Source organism: Theropithecus gelada, chromosome 16 (assembly GCF_003255815.1).
Source record: "Theropithecus gelada isolate Dixy chromosome 16, Tgel_1.0, whole genome shotgun sequence".
In the NCBI taxonomy this organism is placed as follows: domain Eukaryota; kingdom Metazoa; phylum Chordata; class Mammalia; order Primates; family Cercopithecidae; genus Theropithecus; species Theropithecus gelada.
This window is the reverse complement of record NC_037684.1, coordinates 25,521,530-25,543,221: the sequence shown is the minus strand read 5'-3', so window position 1 is coordinate 25,543,221 and position 21,692 is coordinate 25,521,530. Positions and strand designations below refer to the sequence as shown.

General features: G+C 40.1%; 1 protein-coding gene and 1 pseudogene across 2 annotated transcripts in view; both read right to left on the bottom strand.

Moving 5' to 3' along the window:
- SKAP1 (src kinase associated phosphoprotein 1) overlaps positions 1–21,692 on the bottom strand; it is a 305,720-nt gene that overhangs the window by 78,376 nt on the left and 205,652 nt on the right. The gene's annotated exons all lie outside the window — the stretch shown is intronic.
- Positions 3,265–3,576, bottom strand: LOC112610303 (annotated as a pseudogene).

Here is a 21,692-nt window from a genome sequence, read left to right as displayed (position 1 = left end):
ATGTTTTCGGAATAGGAAGGGAAGGAAAAGTAAAACCAACTGCATGTAATTTTTCAAGTGGAAACAATGGCAATATGAAGATATATGGGCATCAGACCTACTGGTAGAGGAAGGAGGCTGTGCTCTCTTACCTCTTACGATGTCACTCCTGTGACCTCTACCATTTGAAATGCTTTGAGTCCACCTTGCCCAAGGGACCTGTGAGCACCAGGGAAAGGGATGAAGGATGCCTATGCCTGACCTCACCTTTACATTGTCTAACGACTGAAGGTATAAATCAGCTTTCCCCTTGAAGACCCAAGTGTCAGTAGCTCATGTGAAATGCTGGAAATATTAAATGATGTCCCTGAGGGTTTTATTGTTACTCAGTTTTCTCCTGTAACTGGGAGAGCTGTTCACATGAAGGATACTCTCCCCCAGGACCTCAATTTGTATATAAAATGAAGTATGAAACTCTAACAACTTCTTGCCAGCTTAGAAAGAAAATAAACAATTAGGGGAGGCTGCACTTAGCCTATTGTCCTGTTTATATTTCATTTATCTCTTTGACTATTTCTGGTGAACAGTTCACACCAACAAAGGTATGATAACACTCTTATTACAAATTCTTATTTCCAGGGCAATAAATCTTTGATAGTTACAAAATCTCCATAGACAATTCAATGTGTTTTTATAATGGACAAGAACAAAAATTCTTCCTTTTGTCCTATTTAGCAGAGGGAGTATACTAATAATTAGAACTGAGGGGCGAGTGTCTGGATGCCAGGGTTCCATGTCTAGCTAGGACTTGGGCCTGTATCTAAATCTCCCTTCCAGATTATTTCTGCAGAATTTACAAAATCTATGGATGCTTAACTCTCCTAATATACCTTGATTCATTAATCCTCACCACTACCTCTATAATAAGAGTAATTTTCTATAATAAGAGAAATGACCATTTTTCTTTTGATGGAGAAATTCAAGTGATTTGCTCAAGCCTCCTAGTTAATAAGTGGACAAGGCAGGAACAGAAGGAATTCTCATGGCAATCCTTAGCGTTAGTCTCTCTATATCTCAGTCTTTCCCCCTCCTCTTTCCATCAAAAACTTGAAGTAATGCTACCCAAAGAATACAGTCCTTATTACAGAAACATTCTTATACATTTATGTAGAGCTTTAAAATTTTTTAGAGCACATTCGAACCTCCTATTTAACTTGGTTTTGATGATAGTCCTATTAGGTGGGTATTTACAGAGTCTGGAAGGAAAGGATAAAAATAATAAGAAACAAAACAGTTGAGAAGAAAAGCCAGTGAAATATTAAGGATTGCCTAAGACATTGTAGAATCTTAATTACCCCAGATTTGTAAAAGCTGGCCAGATACATGAAAATATTGATTAGACTGGCCGTGCCTGGGCTGTAATAGGGGACTGATCACTAAATGACTCTTTGCTCTGTGTTCTAAGATTGGATTCCATGTATGAAAGGATATTCAGAAGAGTGTAATGTGCTCTTTTAACATGAGCTCCCTTGCCATTTAGCTATGGCTGAATTAGGGGCAAACAGCGCTGCTTCTCCACAGGTAAGAGAAAGTGTGAGGGCTGAAGGTGATTTCAAACAGCAGATGAAGGAAAATGAAGAAATAGATACTTTCCCCCTCAGAAGTCTAAAACATCTTCTGAATCAGGCCCAGTTGTTTTGTTGTTGTTTTATAAGTAGAATTGGTGCTGCTTACATGGTATGTGTTTAAGTGAACTGGAAAAGGGCCCCTCTTCCAAAATATCTTCTCAACTGACTTCTGTAATTCCTGAAATTCCATCATTTGGGGCCCATTCCCTTAGATTAAAACATTATTCCCCATAGAACTACAAATGCCTCTGGGAGAGGTAGCACATTAATCAAGGTATTCTCATCCGCAGTGTGGTAACAAGCTAGTACATCAGAGATCACTGGAAGGAGGAGGCACAGAGCTCCAGCTCTCCTAGGGATAAGGCGCAGCTGTCGTACCTATGCGGTAGACCACTGAGCAGAGGTAGATAACTGATAGATGTCAGGCAGTGATGCTTATCCATGAGGTCACGTGAGTGTAATTGACAATATTATACTGAGCCATTATCAGTCATCAACACCTTGGAGCAGTGGTTCTTAACCGTGGCTGCACATCAGAATCATCTGTCTACCTTTAAAAAAATGTAGATTCCTGAACTGCACCCCAGATATACTGATTCAGGATTATCTGGAGTGGGGCTGAGGCATGTTTATTTTTACAAAGTTCTATGAGTAGTTCTGATGCTCATCTAGGGCTGAGAACCACAGCCTCAGAGTAAATTTGTATGTTAGGTCCTTATCATCCTGATGGCTTGCTGGAGGGCCTTGGTGAGGTGGGCCCAGGGAGGTGCCCAGGTGGAGGGCCTGGACAGTGAGTATCAGAACAAGCATGAGGGGCAAGAGAAGTGCTATAAGCACCAAAGTAACAAAAGGTGACCTGGAGAAGAGCCAATAATGATCCTTCATTATTACCAAGACTAGAAGAAACTACATTAATCAACCAATAAAAATTAGGACTTCTGCATAACACCATTTAAGAAATATTAAAGAAATTATTATCTGTGCTAATATAACTGGCTTTAATCATTTCCATGGCTGAAGAGGCCACTTGTAGTCATTTCATCACTGTGGTATCTTTCCCATTCTATTTCTCATAGTCTCTTCCTGAGTGTTACCCTACTCAGTTTGTCCTTGGCTACCCCCCAAAGGAAGTCTTTACCAGATGTATCATTAGGATTAGTTTAGCCAGTGTGACAGAAAACCCCAAATAATAGAGGCTTTAACAAAATAGAAGGTAATTTGTCCTTCATATATAAAAAGACTGGGGGGAGGCACCCCAGGAATGGGAGGGCACTTCATGCTTCTCGTTTTTTTTCCCGAAAAAGTTTTGCATCTTGGTGGTCACATTTATTAGAAGAGTTCGAGAAAAATAACAATGTCATTTAGCTTAAGAAGTTATGAATTATCTAGGCTGGGTGCAGTGGCTCATGCTTGTAATCCCAGCACTTTGGAAGGCCAAGGTGGGAGGATGGCTTAAACTCAGGAGTTCGAGACCAGGCTGGGCAACAAAATTTTTTTAAAAAAAATAGAAGTTATGAGTTGTCTGCAAATCAACTCATTTCAGGAGTGGAAGGATTTCTTAATATCAAAATGTTTGCTGGCTTCTCTTTTGAATGTCCTGAACATTTAAAGAGGTAACTTTACAAAGTCTCTTATTTTCCATATGGGATAAATTGTTTCAGCCAACTCTCAATGGAGTGACAACTAGGACAAAACATCTTCCTGGAAAAAGAGCATTTGAATATTCTGTTTCATTGATTTATGTATCTCTTATATATGATGGCTTCTTCCTCAATTTCTGTAGTAGTCACAATCCTTCCACATCTCCCAATAACATATTTAAATGTAGATCATAAGCATGTAATCTCCCCAGAAGCTCCTGGTAATCTCTCATTTATCCATAAATTCATTTATCCAGGCCGAGCCTGATAAGATCAAGGGGCTCCTCTATGGTGTTGGTAGTTTGTTGCTGGTCTATGTTGTCCACCATGTTTAAAATCCTTTGCCCTTTCCTCTTCGGGCTCTTTCTATCTTTATAAAGTGTGTCATTTGTTCATCATGGTCCAAACTGGCTCCAGTTCCAGCCAGCAGGAAGGAGGAGAGGGGCAACACAGAGAGCATCACCCTCCCTCTACCTGCTTAAGGACACTTGCGTGTGGCCCTTAAAAGTTGACACATTACTTATACATTCCACTAGCCAGAACTGAAATCACGTGGTCAAATCTAGTTGCCGTGGAGGTAGGGAGGCAGGGAGTTGTTCTGGGCAGCCATGAACCTGGTATTGGGGGCTAGCTAGCAGTCTCAGCCACACCAGTAATGTTGCACACAGCTAAATAGGTATTGGCAGTCACCTTATGAACCTAGAATATCCCACTGGAAAGAAAGCAAATGAGTACAGTAAGAGAAGACTGCTTAATTCCAGGTGTTGGGTAATTCGTGGCGATTAGAGGAAAGTGTTTTCCACTAATGAAGAGTGAGAATTTGTTCAAAGTAGTTATCTGTGGTCCAAGAATCATAACAGAGGCCTCAAATAAATGAAGTGTCGGTTTATCTTTTGAAAGGTTATGTTTCCTCTTGGAATTATGTGATTCAAAAGTCCACCTCTTGCCTAATGAAGGACTGGGATGCAGGCCTTCTTGTCCAAGTTCCTGAAGTTAACTTCTGTAACACTTTCAGGAGCAGAACAACATATAAGACCACTGGAGTGTGCGCTAGCTGTTAGTGCTCACAATAAGTAGGAGAAATGTTAGTACTAATTTCACATCCAAATTTGCTTAGATGTGCTTAAAAAGATTCTGATCAATGAAAAGGTATACTTTCCCCTGACTCTAGGGCTCCAAGTGCATTAATGTTACAGATAATGCTGTTCTAGATGCATGTGGTATAAAATACAAATAATCTGTTTGAGTCTATGGCTATATTTGGATTGCTTCACTGACTAGGATGATTTTAAAAGTAAAGCACTGTATCTTTTCCAATCTGATCTGCCTAAATCATGCAGTAGACTTATTTCCTTTCTTTGTGTTTCTCATTTGTCCAGCTGATTGAATTGTATGGCTATTTAGTTCGGTTAGATCGAGGAACATGGTGCTAAGGAGGTGAAGGTGACCTGGTGCTAAGGAGATGAGGTTTTATCCCTAAGTGGGTTGACTGGTGTGTAGAATTCAATTCTGTTCCATGTCTAGTTGACTGCTTCTCTACCCTTGGCTAGCTATCCTGAGGGGATGCATGCTTCTCAAAAAGGGGGCTGAACAGGAAAGAGTGGGTGCCTCAACAGAATTAAGCTGTACTGTTGGCTGGGCGCAGTGGCTCAAGCCTGTAATCCCAGCACTTTGGGAGGCTGAGGTGGGTGGATCACCTGAGGTTGGGAGTTTGGGACCAGCCTGACAAACATGGAGAAACCCCGTCTCTACTAATAATACAAAAATTAGCCGGGTGTGGTGGCGGGTGCCTATAATCCCAGCTACTCAGGAGGCTGAGGTAGGAGAATCGCTTGAACCCGGGAGGCAGAGGTTGCGGTGAGCTGAGATCACGCCATTGCACTCCAGCCTGGGCAACAAGAGCAAAACTCCGTCTCAAAAAAAAAAAAAAAAAAACAAAAACAAAAACAAAACCAAAACAACAACAACAAAAAAAGGCTGTACTGTTGTAAACGCCCTGCAAAGGCCCTTATACAGAGTTGATGGGCCAGAAGTACCTCTATACAAAGATGAACACAAGAAATTTGGATATGAAATGGTCTCTCCAACGATAGGCCATTCCACTATGACCTATCAGCTTGGAGATTGAACTGTGGCATCAGGAATGGAAAAGAAAGCTGGTGTGGCAAAAACAACTGTCATATTCACAGGATAAAGTTTAGGGCTCTCCACCTTCTGCTTCTTGCTTGATCTGGGTCACCACATTCTGCCTCCTATTTCCAACCCACCTCAGTGTTTCCCACCCCCAGGTGAGTTATCACTATGTGTTGAGGAAAATCATCTCCGTAACAGGAATGATATTTGCCACTGCTTTTACTTATTCTGGATAGAAACGTTATTTCTCACCACAGAGGAAGACTTTTTTCCCTCTTATCGAAATCTGTCAGTCTATCCACACAACCTGGAGAACAAATGTGTTTTTTATCCCTCTGTGAACAAACACAGCTCAGCACCTGCACAGCACTCAAGGGTGGCCAGACCTCATCCTGACTCTGAGCCGGCTGCTGCTCTTGGAGAGAGAAAGTAAAAATGATTGATTCTACATCTTAATTAAGATAAACAAACAAAGAGGGACATCAAATAATGGCCCTGACAGTTTGAAACAAACTGAAAGTACAGCTTAGCATTTCATAAAATAAAAAGCGTTTGATGTGAGGATGGCAGTTTAATAATTTGTAAATATCACTGGCTTAGCATTATAGCTAATCCAAATATTTTCATTTCTCATCATAAGTTACCCTCTGTTGATGGCTTGTCCTCTTCAACTTACAGCTTTCACCCTCGAGCCTTCAGCAGAGGCAGAGAGGAGAGGAACAGAAAGGATCACAGGTTCTCTGTGGAATGTGAATTACAGCATCAACTTCCTTTATACTTTCTGATTCTGAATATTCACTACAAAATACCACTGACCAGCCCAAAGGATGTATTGCCTTTTTCTTCATCTCCTCTAAAACATATCAAACTTTAATTACAGCTTTCTATTAGCTTCTGATTGTTTCTTCTTCTTTAATTTTTTGTAGAGATGGGATTTTGCCATGTTGCCCAGACTGGTCTCAAACTCTTGGGCTCAAGTGATCTACCCACCTTGGCCTCCCAAAGTGCTGGAATTACAGGCATAGGCCATTGTGCTGGGCCTGATTGTTCCTTACTTAAGAGAAGCTGAGCTTTCTCCAGTTCCTTTTTTTTTTTTTTTTCCTTTTTCTAAAATTAGAGGCTGGGTGCAGTGGCTCACGCCTGTAATCCCAGCATTTTGGGAGGCTGAGGCGGGCAGATCACTGGAGGTCATGAGTTCGAGACCAGCCTGGCCAACATGGTTGTAAAATTTTGTAAAAATACAAAAATTAGCCAGGCATAGTGATGCGTGCCTATAGTCCCAGCTACTTGGGAGGCTGAGGCAGGAGAATTGCTTAAACCTGGGAGGCGGAGCTTGCAGTGAGCTGAGATTGCGCCACTGTACTCTAGCCTGGGTGACAGAGTGAGACTCTGTCTCAAAATAAAGTAAAATAAAATAAAATAAAATAAAGAGATGGGGTTCTACCATGTTGCCCAGGCTGGTCTCCAACTCCTGGGCTTAAGCAATCCTCCTGCTTCAGCCTCTCCTAGTGCTGGGATTACACGTGTGTTACTGCACCTGGCCTCTGGTTCTTAAATTGTAGAGAAATAAGAAATTGAACCACCATACCAACTGTAATGCTCCTACAGTACTGTTTTTATATCATAATGAAATAGTTAGCTATAGATCTATATCTAAAATGTGTTTTATTGCTCTAATGCCCTCTGAAGAAGGGTAGCTGAAGGGTAGGGGTATTCTTGTTAATGTCTATGTCTACACTTCCTTGGGTGGGTATGGAGGAAGACAAGCAGAAAGCTGTGATGATAATGATAAAAAGATAAAAGTAGAAACCTCTATGTTGGCCATAGCCTTGTGATTTGGCTTTTGTGAAAAATATTCGGAGAAATAGTAGGCAATTTTAATGATTGATCTGGAATTCCCAAGGGTGCAAGCCATAACATATATCTGCAAAAGCTGAACTGAAGGAACACCATTGGGCAGACAGAGGCTTTGGGCTTTTTAAAAAGGTATGTAAAAAGGGAAGGGCGAGGATGCAGACCTGTCAGATCAGCCTGCTGTGAGATATGACTCTGGACTCAGGATAGGACCATTTTCTCATGGCCTCCCTATTCTTTTTGCTGATGTTCTTAATATATATATATATATATATATATATATTTTTTTTTTTCCTGCTCTTGGATGATACCAAGTCCAGGCTCGAGACCACACTAGATGGACATGATAGGCGGGGGCCCACAGAGGGAAGCTGCAGTTCAGAGAATTCTCCACAGGGAAGCAGTATGAGATCAGGGTTTAGATAGAGGCAGCCCCAGCATCACCAGCTCTCCCTGGTTCTGATTTGAGACAATTTTCCTCGTTTCCTTTCACTGTGTAAGAGAAGCACCAACAGGGCAAGCTCACCTTTCAGGAGAGCCCCTGAGCCTAATTGCAATCCTTTTACTCCCTTTACTCCCAGGCCTGTTCCTCCTCACTTAAACAGCTGGCTCTCGGCATACTGCTTTGTTTATTCCATCTCTGACCTATGCATTATCTGAAGGATGCCATAAGGGTTCAAGATGCCCACCTTTGTGAAATGACCTCATTCTGAGCTGCTGGGTTCACACCACTGGCATAGAGGGGAAACCTGCAGAGGGAAGCTTAGCAACACATCACACACATGTTGTTCTTGGCAGTATGAATTCTGGTGACTTTTGACATTTCTTAAAAAGGAGTCAGTTACATCTTCGGTACTCTGAGGAAAATGGTGCCAGCTACAACTTGATCTTGTTTGAGTTATAGGAAGCAATACAACTTTATAGACAAAACTCTGAATAGAGAGTTTACAACTGAGATTCTATCTTGAATCTATCTTGAATTCTATCTTGAACTCTATCTTGACAACATCCATTGATAAGAGTGTGTGATAACTGTAAAGCCACTATTTATCTTACTTGCTTATGAAATTGAAATAACATGTTGCTGATAAGTCTTAAGAACTATGTATCCTATGTCCACTTTGCACAAGCACCCAATACTATGAATATATATATATATATATATATATATATATATATATAGAGAGAGAGAGAGAGAGAGAGAGAGAGAGAGAGAGACAGGATCTCACTCTGTTGCCCAGGCTGGAGTACAGCGGTACAATCTCAGCTCACTGAAACCTCTGCCTCCTGGGATCAAGGGATCCTCTCACCTCAGCCTCCAGAGTAGCTGCGACTACAGGTGAGCACCATCATGCCAGGATAATTTTTGTATTTTTTTGTAGAGACAGGGTTTCGCCGTGTTATCTAGGCTCATCTTGAACTCCTGAGCTCAAGAGATTCACATACCTTGGCCTCCTAAAGTGCTGGGATTACAGGTGTGAGCTACTGAACCTGACCTGAATATTCATAAGAGATACAATTTTGGCCTTTCTTTTGTCAGATATTCTCTAGAATACGTGTTCTTTCATGGACGGATTGGCAAATATTATAAGTATCAGATTTGAAACTGTCTAAGAAATTTAAATGTTGAAAATTCTTCTAATATAAGAAGCAAAAATTCCATTTTCAGCATTTCATGTGTTGAGAGTGAAAAGGGGGAATATAAGAAAGAACTGAAGTCTAGATTTCCTAAAATATATCTCAGGTAAGCCTCTCTCTTATCACATATATTTTTTTTTTACCTGAAATATTTCAGAACTTAAATGTTTTTGTCAAATTTGAAAAAGGTGTGTAGTATTGACTTCTTCATACTGATCTCATTTTTATTTTCTTTATAGTCTGTCCAAACCATTTTCAAGCCCCTTAAATCAGTTACCTTTCTTCTAGGGACAATCAATAGAAAGCAAGCAAAAAGAAAAGACAGTGAGACCTGCCCTCTCAGTGGTCTCCTGGGTAACTTTGCCTCCCAGATAGGATGATGCAAAGATGAACAGAACAGGGGTTTCTGAATAGATTTCTAGTAGGATTGCTGTCAAGATGGGATCAGCTGTAATGGTGCCAGATAAAAATTGCAGGAGACCGAGATGAGTGGATTGCTTGAGCTCAGGAGTTTGAGACCAGCCTGGGCAACATGGTGAAACCCCCACTTCTACAAAATACACACAGATTAGCCTGGCCTGATGGTGTACAGCTGTAGTGCACACTACCTCAGCTCAGGAGGCTGAGGTGAGAGGATAGCTTGAGCCAAGAGGTCGAGGCTGCAGTGAGCTGAGACTGTGCCACTGCACTCCAGCTTGGGTGACAGAGCAAGATATTGTCTCTAAATAAATAAGAAAAGGTTAGGTAAAGGTAAAAAACATATATGGAGCCCACTGCAACATCTCTTATCCAAGGCAAACTTGTTAAAAAAAGATTTTAACATCTCAAACTACCTTCAAGGCTAATAAAGGCACCAAAATGGATTATCAGACAAGGATTTGAGGTTAGAAAAAGGATGCCAGTGCTGACTGACTGGTAAGCTATTGGACATAAATTAAAAGGCTGCATTATGTGAAACAGAGGGTCACAGCATAGGAACATCTTGAAAAGCCATAGGTGCACCGATTACATTTGTCAAGATGTTAGTGAAAGCTTTGTGTATGGCTTGTTTTTGCAGGTCACTTGTATGAGATACTGTTGGATAAACTGATTTCATAGAGGAGGAGGAAGGTACTAAGTATCACATTGTGTTAATGTGCCAGCTTGCCACCTTTGGGATCAAATTTGGTGCAGGGCACAAATGAAATGAGTTTGGTGGCCTCAAGCTAGGCTACCACTAATATTTATCCTTAAACAAAATCCCAAATCATTTGCTAACAGCTAGGATCAGAGATCTGGGGCTGAGACAGCAAGAATGTTGCAGGTCAGGAGGAAGACTGGCTGGCAGAGTTGGGTTAGGGAGCAGCCGTTTCCTCTAGGTCTCCAACTTGACTTCAGCTTATGTTACCAGCCATCCCTTCTCATCCCTAAACACTGACATTCACACTGATTTTACAACCTCTTTTTGCCTGGCAAACCCAACATCAATATTCCCAACAGTATTTCATGAAACCTCTAGTTATCAAAGTCCTCATCACTTAGTCAATTCTAAGAATAATAATTTCATAAACACTATGGAAAAGGAGTCCTATTGTTAGACTGTAACTGTCCTTAGCAAAATAATGGAACTTGGTTGTTCTAGTGAATTCTAAATTTAAACACTGCTTGCTCTCTCTCCACTCAACGAAGAGCTTGTGTGCTACTCTGATGAAAATGCAGAGAATTAGAAAACAATGACTGTGTGAATGACATTTACAGAGATCTCATACTGGAAAGGGCACATTTTATTGTGACTCTGTGTCAAAAGTGTAGTTTCATCAGAGGACAGGAGGCAAAAGAAACAGGCAATCAATATTTGGGCCTCTAATATCTGAACTGAGAAAGAAAATCATTATCCTGTTACTTTTATTGTAGGGTGACGCTTGAAATATTGCACCTTGTTTCCATAATAATTCAATATTTTGGGGGTTTCAGATTGTTAAAAAAAACCCTCATGGGGTGGCCATGTGAAATCAGAACATAAAGTAGAAAGGAATAAACGCACACACATTTTACAGTGGGAATAAAGAGAAAGGCAGATTGAGAAAGAGAAAAAATATAACAACATAATTTCCTATTAGTATTTATCTAATAGTATATGTTTAATTTTGGAATCTCTAGAATTAACCTTAAAGCATTCTTTGCTTCCAATTTTTTGAACAAAACACACAGATTTCCAATAGAGAAGAGTCCCCTCAATATTAATGAGGTTACTTGGGCAGAATTTTTATCTCTAGATTTATTGAAAATTGTATTCCATTGTTGAGAAACTAAAACCAAGGTGGGAACTATGTGGAATCTGACATTTGATTTTAAAAGTCAGTTGTACTATTCACCTCTCATTGGCGAAAAAACTGGTCACTGAACTTGAACTTCTTGCTGACAAAAAGAGAGGAATTATCATGCACAAACCTTTTTGAAACTCTTATATGTCCACTCTCAAATAAAGCACCAGTTCTGCCTATTTCTAATATGACTGTTTATTGGTTAGTATTTTCAAAACACTTCAAGGCAATTAAACCCCCCCCTCAAGATTTCAGCATCCAATTTAAAAGTCTCTCTGAATACGTATTATGGAGAATAGGGTCATGTCAGTTATATGTTAGTTGCAAAAACAAGTACAGTTGTCCTCAACCTGACTTTCATACTTTTGTGTGTTGGTACCATAACCCAGTTATTTAAATTCTGGGTTTTTTCCTCTTAGAATTATTATTGATGAGATTAGCATTATATAATCATAAAGTCATTACCTGCTTTTCTAGGTTGTCTGCTGCAGCCCCATGGAGAGCTAAGTGGGTCCTTAATGAACAAGAAAAGGTTATCTGGCTGCACACGGTGTCTCCCAGTCTGCTCTGGCTAGAATCTACAGCAGCCACAGATAACAGTTCAAAGTCATGCAAATGAGGGCTAGGCTACCACTTTGTTCCTCACAGAGTAGATGTTCCTATGATTCACTGGCAAACAGACAACGGCAGTAGGAAAAAAGGATATTTTCAGAGACCTAATCCCTCCAGGCAGCTGGTTTATTTCAATTGAAGAAACTACTATGGCCACCCACCAGAATTGCTAAAATTAAGAAAAACGGACAATACCAAGTATCAGTGAGAACGAGGAGCAACTGGAATTTTCACACATTGTTGGTGGGAGTACAAAATGGTACAAATCTGTTGGAAAAATGTTTGGTAGACTCTCCTAAAGCAGAATATGCACATACTCTCTAATTCAGCAAATCCTCTCCTCGATATATACCAAACAGAAATGCCAACATAATGGTGCTCCAAAAATCTAAGATTGTTCACAGCAGAATTATTTACAATGTTTCCAAAGCAGAAAAAGAACCCATATGTTTACCTTCCATAGAATGAAATAAAATGAATAAAGGAAAAACTATATAGTAATGAGAACAAAGGAACTATTGCTACATGCAAAAATACGGACAATCCTCACAATTATAATGCTAAATGAAAGAGTCCAGACACACAAAAGTATACATAGTACGAATCTGTTCATATGAAGTTCAAGTATAGGAGAAATTAATCTGGTGATAGAAGTCAGAATAGTAGTTATTTTGGTGGAGATAACTGGGAAGGGGCATTAAGAGAAGTTTCGGGCCAGGTGCAGTGGCTAACGCCTGTAATCCCAGCACTTTGGGAGGCTGAGGTGGAAGGATCACTTGAGGTCAGGAGTTTGAGACCAGCATGGCCAACATGGTGAAACCCCGTTTCTACTGAAAATACAAAAGCCGGGCATGGTTGCACATGCCAGTAATCCCAGCTACTCGGGAGGCTGAGGCATGAGAATCTCTTGAACCTGGGAAGTGGAGGTTGCAGTGAGCCCAGATTGTGCCACTGCACCCCAGCCTGGGTGAAAGAACGAGACTCCATCTCAAAAAAAAAAATAATAATAATAATAACAATAAAAAAGAGAGAGAGAGAGAAGCTTTAGAGGTACTGGTAATGTTCTATATCTTGATGTGGGTAGGGCTTACATGAGTGTGTTCACTCTGTCAAAAAAAAAAATCACTGGGCTGGACACGGTGGCTCACGCCTGTAATCCCAGTACTTTTGGAGGCCAAGGCAGGTGGATAACGAGGTCAGGAGTTCCAGACTAGCCTGACCAATATAATGAAACCCCTGTCTCTACTAAAAATCTAAAAATATAAAAATTAGCTGGGCGTGGTGGCGTGCACCTGTAATCCCAGCTACTCAGGAGGCTGAGGCAGGAGAAGCGCTTGAACCCGGGAGGTGGAGGTTGCAGTGAGCCAAGATTGCGCCACTGCACTCTAGCCTGGCTGACGGAGTGAGACTCCGTCTCAAAAAATAAATAAATAAATAAATAAATAAATAAATAAATCATTGAGTTCTACATTTATGATTTGTGCATTTTCTGTATATATGATGTATTGCAATAAAAAAGTTGACAAAAAACTATCAATGTAGTTTGTTACTAATTAATGCCTTTGTCAACTTCTCAAACACTAGGAAACAAAGGAAGAATGACTACAACAGTTTCTCCTTGAGTAAAGTTTGCTACAGAATTACTTTTTAAAAATCCTAGATAAATTACATAGGCAAGGCTAAAAGAATTTGTATTTCCTAGCCTGGAGCTCATAAGGCTAAATGGTGTTTTGGTTTAAACCTTCGAGTACTGTATTGTGCATTATATCAAATGTTTCATAAGGAGGGTACTAACCAGCTAATTCTGTTCATGCAGCAAGAGAAACTGGCTTAAATTAAAACAGGAGCAATTTCAAGAAGTTAAATAATTGTGGGATCAGAATTGGTGAGTATCTTTAAGAAATCCACAAGATTGCCTGCAGTCTCTTTCAGTTCTGTTCTCCAGTTCAACAGTGGGATGGTGGTGTGGTTTAAAAACCTGTCCTTCACAGAGAGCACTGCATATTTTAGGGCTCTTGCCCTAAACTCACTTATCAATACTGAAACATCCCTAACTAAATTTCTCTGTCTAGACGTCTCTGTTGCCTACTTTCCTGATGATAAAGGAGGGAGAAAGCCCAATTGGTTAACCTCTATAATTTGTAGTCATTCTGTGATGAAATATGGTATGTAAACATAAAGAATTATTATTATAGTAAACCCAGTCAACCACAACCATGGTGGTTGGTGGTGCCAGAAATGTCTAAGGGGTAACTTGGAACTCTTACCACTCTCTCAGAAATTAAGTTGCTACAGTTAGCTACAGAGAAGTAGAGGGAACCACAAAGAGCCTAAGCATAGGGAGCTGAGGTAAAAGGAGCTTGGTCTAGAGGAAACCCTAGGCAAATATGATGAAAAGGGTTCCTCGAGCTAATACAAACCAATAATAGTTTTAGCTATCATCTAGGATTTTCTAGAAGTTATTTTCCATTAATTACTCTTCCTTCATACTCCTACACTCTTTCTGCCTCTAAGAAAAACCGTGTTCAAGAGATATTGATGAACTGCCTTGGGTTTTTTGTTTTGTTTTGCTTTGCTTTTGTAGCTGAAAAATGTACATAGCTAAAATAGGAGATGCATATAGAAGAATATATATATATATATTTTTTCCGAGACGGAGTCTTGTTCTGTCACCCAGGCTGGATTGCAGTGGCGCAATCTCGGCTCACTGCGACCTCCACCTCCCGGGTTCAAGCAATTCTCCTGCCTCAGCCTCCTGAGTAGCTGGGATTACAGGCCCCTGCCACCACACCTGACTAATTTTTGTATTATCAGTAGAGATGGAGTTTCACCATGTTGGCCAGGCTGGTCTTGAACTCCTGACCTCATGATATGCCTGCCTCGGCCTCCCAAAGTGCTGTAGAAGAATATTTTTAAAGCTTCCTAAAATGTCCTCTTCGGGCCGGGCGCGGTGACTCACACCTGTAATCCTAGCACTTTGGGAGGCTGAGGCGGGTGGATCATGAGGTCAGGTGTTCGAGACCAGCCTGGCTAAGATGGTGAAACCCCGTCTCTACTAAAAATACAAAAATTAGCTGGGCGTGGAGGCAAGTGCCTGTAATCCCAGCTACTTGGGAGGCTGAGGCAGGAGAATCGCTTGAACCTGGGAGGCAGAGGTTGCAGCGAGCAGAGATCATGCCATTGCACTCTAGCCTGGGCAACAGGGTGAGACTCCGTCTCAAAAAAAAAAAAAAAAAAAAAAAAGAAAGTCCTCTTAAAAGGTGCATGGTTTGAAGTCAAGCTCTTCAGTGTTAAAACGCTACCAGATTTTAAGCTGAATTCCTGTGTGGTTTTGGAGATGCTGGCATTCTAAAAACTGCTGATTCTCGCTTGGTAAATGGAAATTGAGTTATAGCAATGTAAGATAAAAATTATTATGTGGAAATTTAGGGCCCTTCCAATTTCAGGTTTCTAACTTCTCTGGAGTGGTTTTCCGACACAACTAAGACACTGGTGCTCAATTATGAGCAACACAGCAGTTCTCTGAATTATGTGTCCGCTCCCTTATATTTTGGACACTTTCCTAGTTGCTCCTAAATTTCCACATTACTATCATTATATGCTGTGCAGTGTATGAAAAAGCCCTTTTGGCATCATCTATGAACTGCTGAAAACTGAAGTGTGGGCAAATGTCGCATGTGGATATGTATCTATGTAAACCAGGCCACAGAAGTGGTAAATCAGTCTAAGCACAGAAATGCCTGCAAATTTCCATCAATCAAGTCTAGAAGAACTATCACATGTATCTGAAAATAAGCAATTGTTGAAAATAAGCCAATTTAACCAGTTTTTATGAGCTCATAGTGACCGATGGTTAACAGTTTGCTTGGGGTTATTCACTCAGAACTTTACTGGCATGTTCTATGACTACAAGTACAAAGTACCAAGGAAGAGCAGATGTGCATGGCACTGTATGTGAGAAGTATGAGAGGAAGAGCAGATGGCCTCTAGCTGAATACCTGAAATTGTTAACTAACAATAAAGAAAGTATATGATTAGGTACCAAAATAAAAACCTACAGCTCAGAGAAGGCAGTGTGTATAGACTGTGGAGAAGAGTACCTTGAGCTGAACTCTGAGAGATGGAAGACAGAGAGAGAGAGAAAGAGAGAGACAGAGGAGGAACTTTCCAGAAAGGAAACAGCACAAGCAAGAGCTTGAAAGTCTACACTGAGTATAATGTGTTCTTAGCCAACAGTAACTTGACTGATGCCTGGAGCTTTTGTTGGATATGTAGGTGAGGGTGTATTCTAGGAAATAAGCTAAACATTTATCCTATGAGTATAGGACAAACTCTGAAAGATTAAAAGTCAGGCTAACAAGTTCTAATAATCTAGTTTTCCCTAGTTTCCCTCATTCCAATTTCTCATTATGAATGCTGAAATGAGCAGGTCCTTTAAATTGGAGAGACTAGGAGGTCTCCTCAGCTTTGCAGAGTTATTGAAAGTTTTCAGTCAGGAAATGACATAATAAAGCCAGTGTTTTCTAGTGATGAAGATGATTTAAATATAGTTGCTCTATAACTATTCTTCTATTGACTGAGCTCTTCCATTTTTCAAATAGAATAATAATTCTTAACAAAATAAACTGGTTTTTGCCTTAGATTCTTTCTGGAACAATGTGGTATCATATCTATGCTTAGTTAATGGATAGGAAATGTCATCAAATTTAAATTTTCTCTTACACTTGTGTTATTTTACCACTTTAGGTGGCCAAAAAAGAACAAATGGTAAATAAATATATTAATGGAAAATTTTGGAGATCACTGATCATCCTTACTTCAAAAAGCCATACTTAGTGGCCTTTTGGGGGAGGGGATATGGGTGTGCTTCTGGCTGAGAGTTTATATTGTATACATATAATGTGGTCATATTTTATGTCAGTAGAGTTGTTTGTATGATGGAATTAAACATATATTGAACGAAGTTTTGCCAAGTGTACCAGAACACATTCGAGAACTACTGCTTTTACATAGCCATATTGAATCTATTAAATTTCAACAGATTTGGAAAGGACTACAAATAACTATAGAGTGCAGAAATTTAAATTTTAATAGGGAAGGGCAGTCTACTATGGCCTCTGGTTCATTCATGGTAAAGTGAAATAGAATTTGTATTTCTAGTATGTACATGCAAATTCTTTAAAGTAAAATAGTATATTTCAATATGCTTCTCCCTCACTAAAACTGATTTAGAGATAAATGGGATTGAATAAGTTAATGGCGGTCCCATAGAGGCTCCCTGTATTCCCAGCTCTTGGCACACACAGTAGGTGCTTACTCAACACTTTAAAAATCAATGAATTAAAGGACTGAATATAACAGGGAGTCAGAGATTTTAGATCTTGTTATTGATTTTGCCACACATTTATTTATCAAGTAGATTTGGGTATATAGGCTTTCTGTGCTCATTTTTTCCCTCTCTGAAATCAAGATGATAAAACTTCTTTTACAGAAATATGGTGATGCTTGAAATACTGTGTGTGAAATGATTTGCACTCTTTGGGAGAAAAGGGTCTTATAAATAGAAAGCATTGTTCAGGTTACCAACAGCATTCAAATTTAATTTGTACCACATGGATTATGTGGAGGGCCCATGACCTCAGTAATGAAAGTTGCTGAGCCCTAGATGCCCATGGAAAAAAAGCTTTTTCTCCTGGTTTTTCTAGCTACAAGAATGACTGCTGTTTCCTCTGCCTGTCTGTCCTAACTATGATGCACTTATTTTCCTCAGCCTCATCTCAATTCCTTATTATGAATACTGAAACCAGCAGGTCCCTTAAATTGGGGAAGGTAGGAGATGCATACATCTGAAAGTGCAGTAATAAGGGCTCTGGACTTAAGAATGAAGAGTTGAGAGAGATGAGTAAAGAACACTGACTAGGACGTGCGAGAAAAGACAGATCAATCCCAACGATTCATCATGCCAGGAGCTGTCCAAATAATCAAAGGTATCAGCCAGGGTGATGTATAGCTGATGTCACTTGGTGAGACCCTTAACAAGGCGGTTAGTACAACAGCTGCTGCTGGTCAGTGAGTAGCACAGTACATGCCAGGCCAGGGCACAGGAACATAGACCATCCATCACCGACCCAACCTAATGGCTAGGCTTATTAGTAAACATTCTCTGTGGCTGACAGCCTGTAATGGTACAGGATGTTCCCCTACTGTCCCCCAAATAAACTGACCCACCTGACAGATGTGTGAAATCTGTGTTCTCTCTTCAGATTGTTTGAGTAAGCATAATTTATTCTATTTTATTGAGACAGGCAAGAATGGATCTTTAGAAAGAATAAGAGAAGGGAGTTATGTATAAAGCCTCCATTTAGCAGAAGTATTTGTAATCCACTTCCCCCAAGATAGGTTTTTTTCCCTTCTTAATCATAAATCAGAAAAGTGACAGTATATGTTGACATGCATGCATTTTTCTATAGGCACTATTGTAGGTAAGTTTCATTTATATCTCTCTTTATTATGGATCAGAAATTCCCAAAGTGGAAATAAAATCCACTCACTGTACTAAAGATATCTAAGTCTACTTTAACTACATTATGTTCTTGGAGGGGATATCTTAATGGATTAAGTATGAGGTTTGAAATATCTAGACTTCCTGGAACCACAGGTTCAATTCCCAGCTGAATCGGCTCAGTCCTCCAGTCTTCACTGGCAGATAAAGTAAGATACTAAGAAGCTTACTGTGCATAGATCTATCAGATGAGTTGCAGTAACTCATAATCTTGCCTATTTTTTTTTGAAGTGGACATTTAACTTGATTTTGGGGGTTTTGACCTTCTTGAAAAATTCCGTACAGTCTGCATGGTAAACTTGATGCTTATCATTCAAAAGGGATGTGCTATTTAGGGTGAGTTCCCTCCCTCCACCAAGTTTGAGACATTCTTAAACATCTGTGGGGTTTGAAACAGGTAGGTTGTTGAGATTCCTATTACCTCTTCCTAACTCCATACCTTCAGTTTGCCTCAACTTGAGCTTCCTGTCTTGCCTCACCCTTCAATGCATCTTTCTCTTGGCTTGACCTTAGCTTGACTCTCTAGTTCTGGTTATTGATCTTGCTTTGAATTCTGGCACAGGTGAATTCTTCAAGCCCTATTTAACTTGAATTCTGGACTTTTCCCTACTCTGACTTCCAGGATTGGCATGATATCTCAAGTTTTACTTCAGTTTCTGTGAATGGAGAGGGAACATGGTATTAAAAAAGAGCTCTGGGACTTGGGAGAAATTAAGAGTTTCCAGTAAGACTGTTTCCTAAACTGCCCCTGTTTATTCTTGTTCTGTGCACTAGTCCTAGCACTGACACAAAGTAGTTCTGCAATGATGAGCAACTCATTTGATTTGTCTGCATTTTGGTCTGTAGAATGGGTAGGCTAGACTACATGAGCACATGGCTCCTTCTCTGTCCTAAGACTCTTGGATCTGTCTTGGTTTCTATCTGGGGACCCCATCACTCAGGCTCCAGCTCAATACAGAAAGGGACTGAAAAATGTTTTAAAACCTAAATTTTGTGCATCATCATGGTCACTAATTAATGCCAATTGAGCATTAACACCTTGTGTTAAGAATTTTAGAATTCTTCACCTCTAGTGGAAAATAAAAGAATTTTAGAATTTTATAGAATGCAGAGAGTATTGGCATTTTGGAACTTTTTATCAAGGGGAGATTCCATAACATAGTCTCAAAGAGAAGCTCATTTTTATTTTTGTTGTGGGGTCTGAAAGAAATGAAGTTGATTGGCCAGTAGAGAGTAGTGGTGAAGAACATGGACTCTGGAGCCAGACAGCCTGCTCTGAATCCAGGTTCCAACCCTTACCAGCTGTGAGACTTGAGCAAATTGATCAGTTTCTCTGTGTTTCGGTTTTATCATCTGTAAGATGGGGGTAATGATAACATCTACCTTATACGGTTGTTACGAGGATAAAATGAATTACTGCTAAATAGTGCTTAGAACTGTGTCTGGAACACAATATGCACTACGTAAATGTTGGTTAAATGAATAAAAATATTGGAGCTACAAAGGCCCTCATTCATTTCAAAGTGTGTTTCTATGTATATCCTGATCATTAGTAAGTAGCAGATATTATGACACATATTTAATATATCTACAATTAAGTTGCAGGCTTATGCATAGAGAAACACTGTTGTTATTCAATATTGTTAAGATTGCAGGAAACATCATTATATAAGGTGTGGGGGTGGGGTGGGGTGCGTGTGTGTGTGACAGGGTGATAGAGAAAGACAGAGAGACAGAGATACATATAGAGAGAGAGATTGAATGAGCATGAGAAATCTTTCTAATCCACCAAGAAAAAGTCTGTCTCTAAAATACTTAATTTTTCACACCGTGTATTTGTCTCACTAAAAAACACAATATAGAACATTTGAGTTGTTAATAAACCTCCCATAGAGAGCACTGACACTTGAATAGCCTGAAATGTTTTCTGACATCTGGCCAGAGCTAATCATAGATGCTTCTATAGGTTGGTTTCTGCTTTTGCAGCATCAAATATTGCTGCAGTATTGTGTTAAATTCTCAAATCATACCCAATAGATAGCAAAGGTAGGCCTTGAATAATTTAAGCCTTGTATTAGGTTTTGTGTTAGAACTGAGGAAATAGCCTGGTGAGGATTTATTAGACTCCACTTATGTATCAGTTGCTGTTCTAAGTGCTTTACATGTATCAACTCATTCAGGTCTCAAAACAACCTTATGACGTAGGTGCTCTCCCATTTTATGAATGAAGAAACTGAGGGATACAGAGTTTAAGTAATTTGCTCAAACTATACAGCTAGTGAGTGCCAGAGCTCAGTTAAGCCTTTTGGTTTAGTGCCTGGGGTTTTGGGCCAGGTCCCAGGCATTTTGGAAAACTGAAGAGAGAACTAGGCACCACAGAGCTGGGCTAAAGGAGCAGACGCTATGGTGGGATTCCTAATAGACCCCTGTGGTTTGCTGGCACAGGGCCCTCTACAGGCAGGTGGCGTAAGAGCTGGGGCAGATAAGAAGAGACATCACAGTTTAACATCTGATGCTCCGCTCAGAGAGGAGACCTCTGTGCCTCTTCTCAGCACTGCCTTCAGGTATGGAGTGAGTCTCTGCGCTCTTGGTCGTGCATCCCTGAGGGTGAGGTCTGGATCCTACTCTCTTTACACCCAACACTTAGCACTGTGTCTGACACATTGTAGGCACCCAAAAGACCTGCAGTGAAGTATGAATCTCTTTTTTCAACTTAGGGTTCTGAAGCTTTAATATGAAAATTTTATTTATTTTTGTTTTTGTTACATAGACTTGGAAATAAAGCAAGAGAATGATGATCATCAACTACCTAGAAGCACCACTTAAGTTAGCAGTACTAAACCATTTTTTGTCATCATAAAACATTTGCGGGCCTGGCGTGGTGGCTCACGCCTGTAATCCCAGCATTTTGGGAGGACGAGGTGGGTGGATCGCCTGAGGTCAGGAGTTTGTGACCAGCCTGGCCAAGATGGTTAAACTCCATCTCTGCTAAAAATATAAAAATTAGCTGGGCGTTGTGGTGGGTGACTGTCATCTCAGCTACTCGGGAGGCTGAGGCAGGAGAATCGCTTAAACCCCGGAGGCAGAGGTTGCAGTGAGCTGAGATCATGCCACTGCACTACAGCCTGGGTGACAGAGCAAGACACTGTCTCAAAAATAAATAAATAAATAAAATATAAATAAAATATTTGCAGTTTTTTTTTTTTTTTTAAACTCACAGGTTCAACTCATAACTTTTTTCCCCTTAATCTTGAGTTTATATATTTTGGCTGGTGCTAAACACCAATGTCACCCTCTCCAAATATAACAGCAAGAAAACGTTTTAACCTAAACAGTGTTCTTC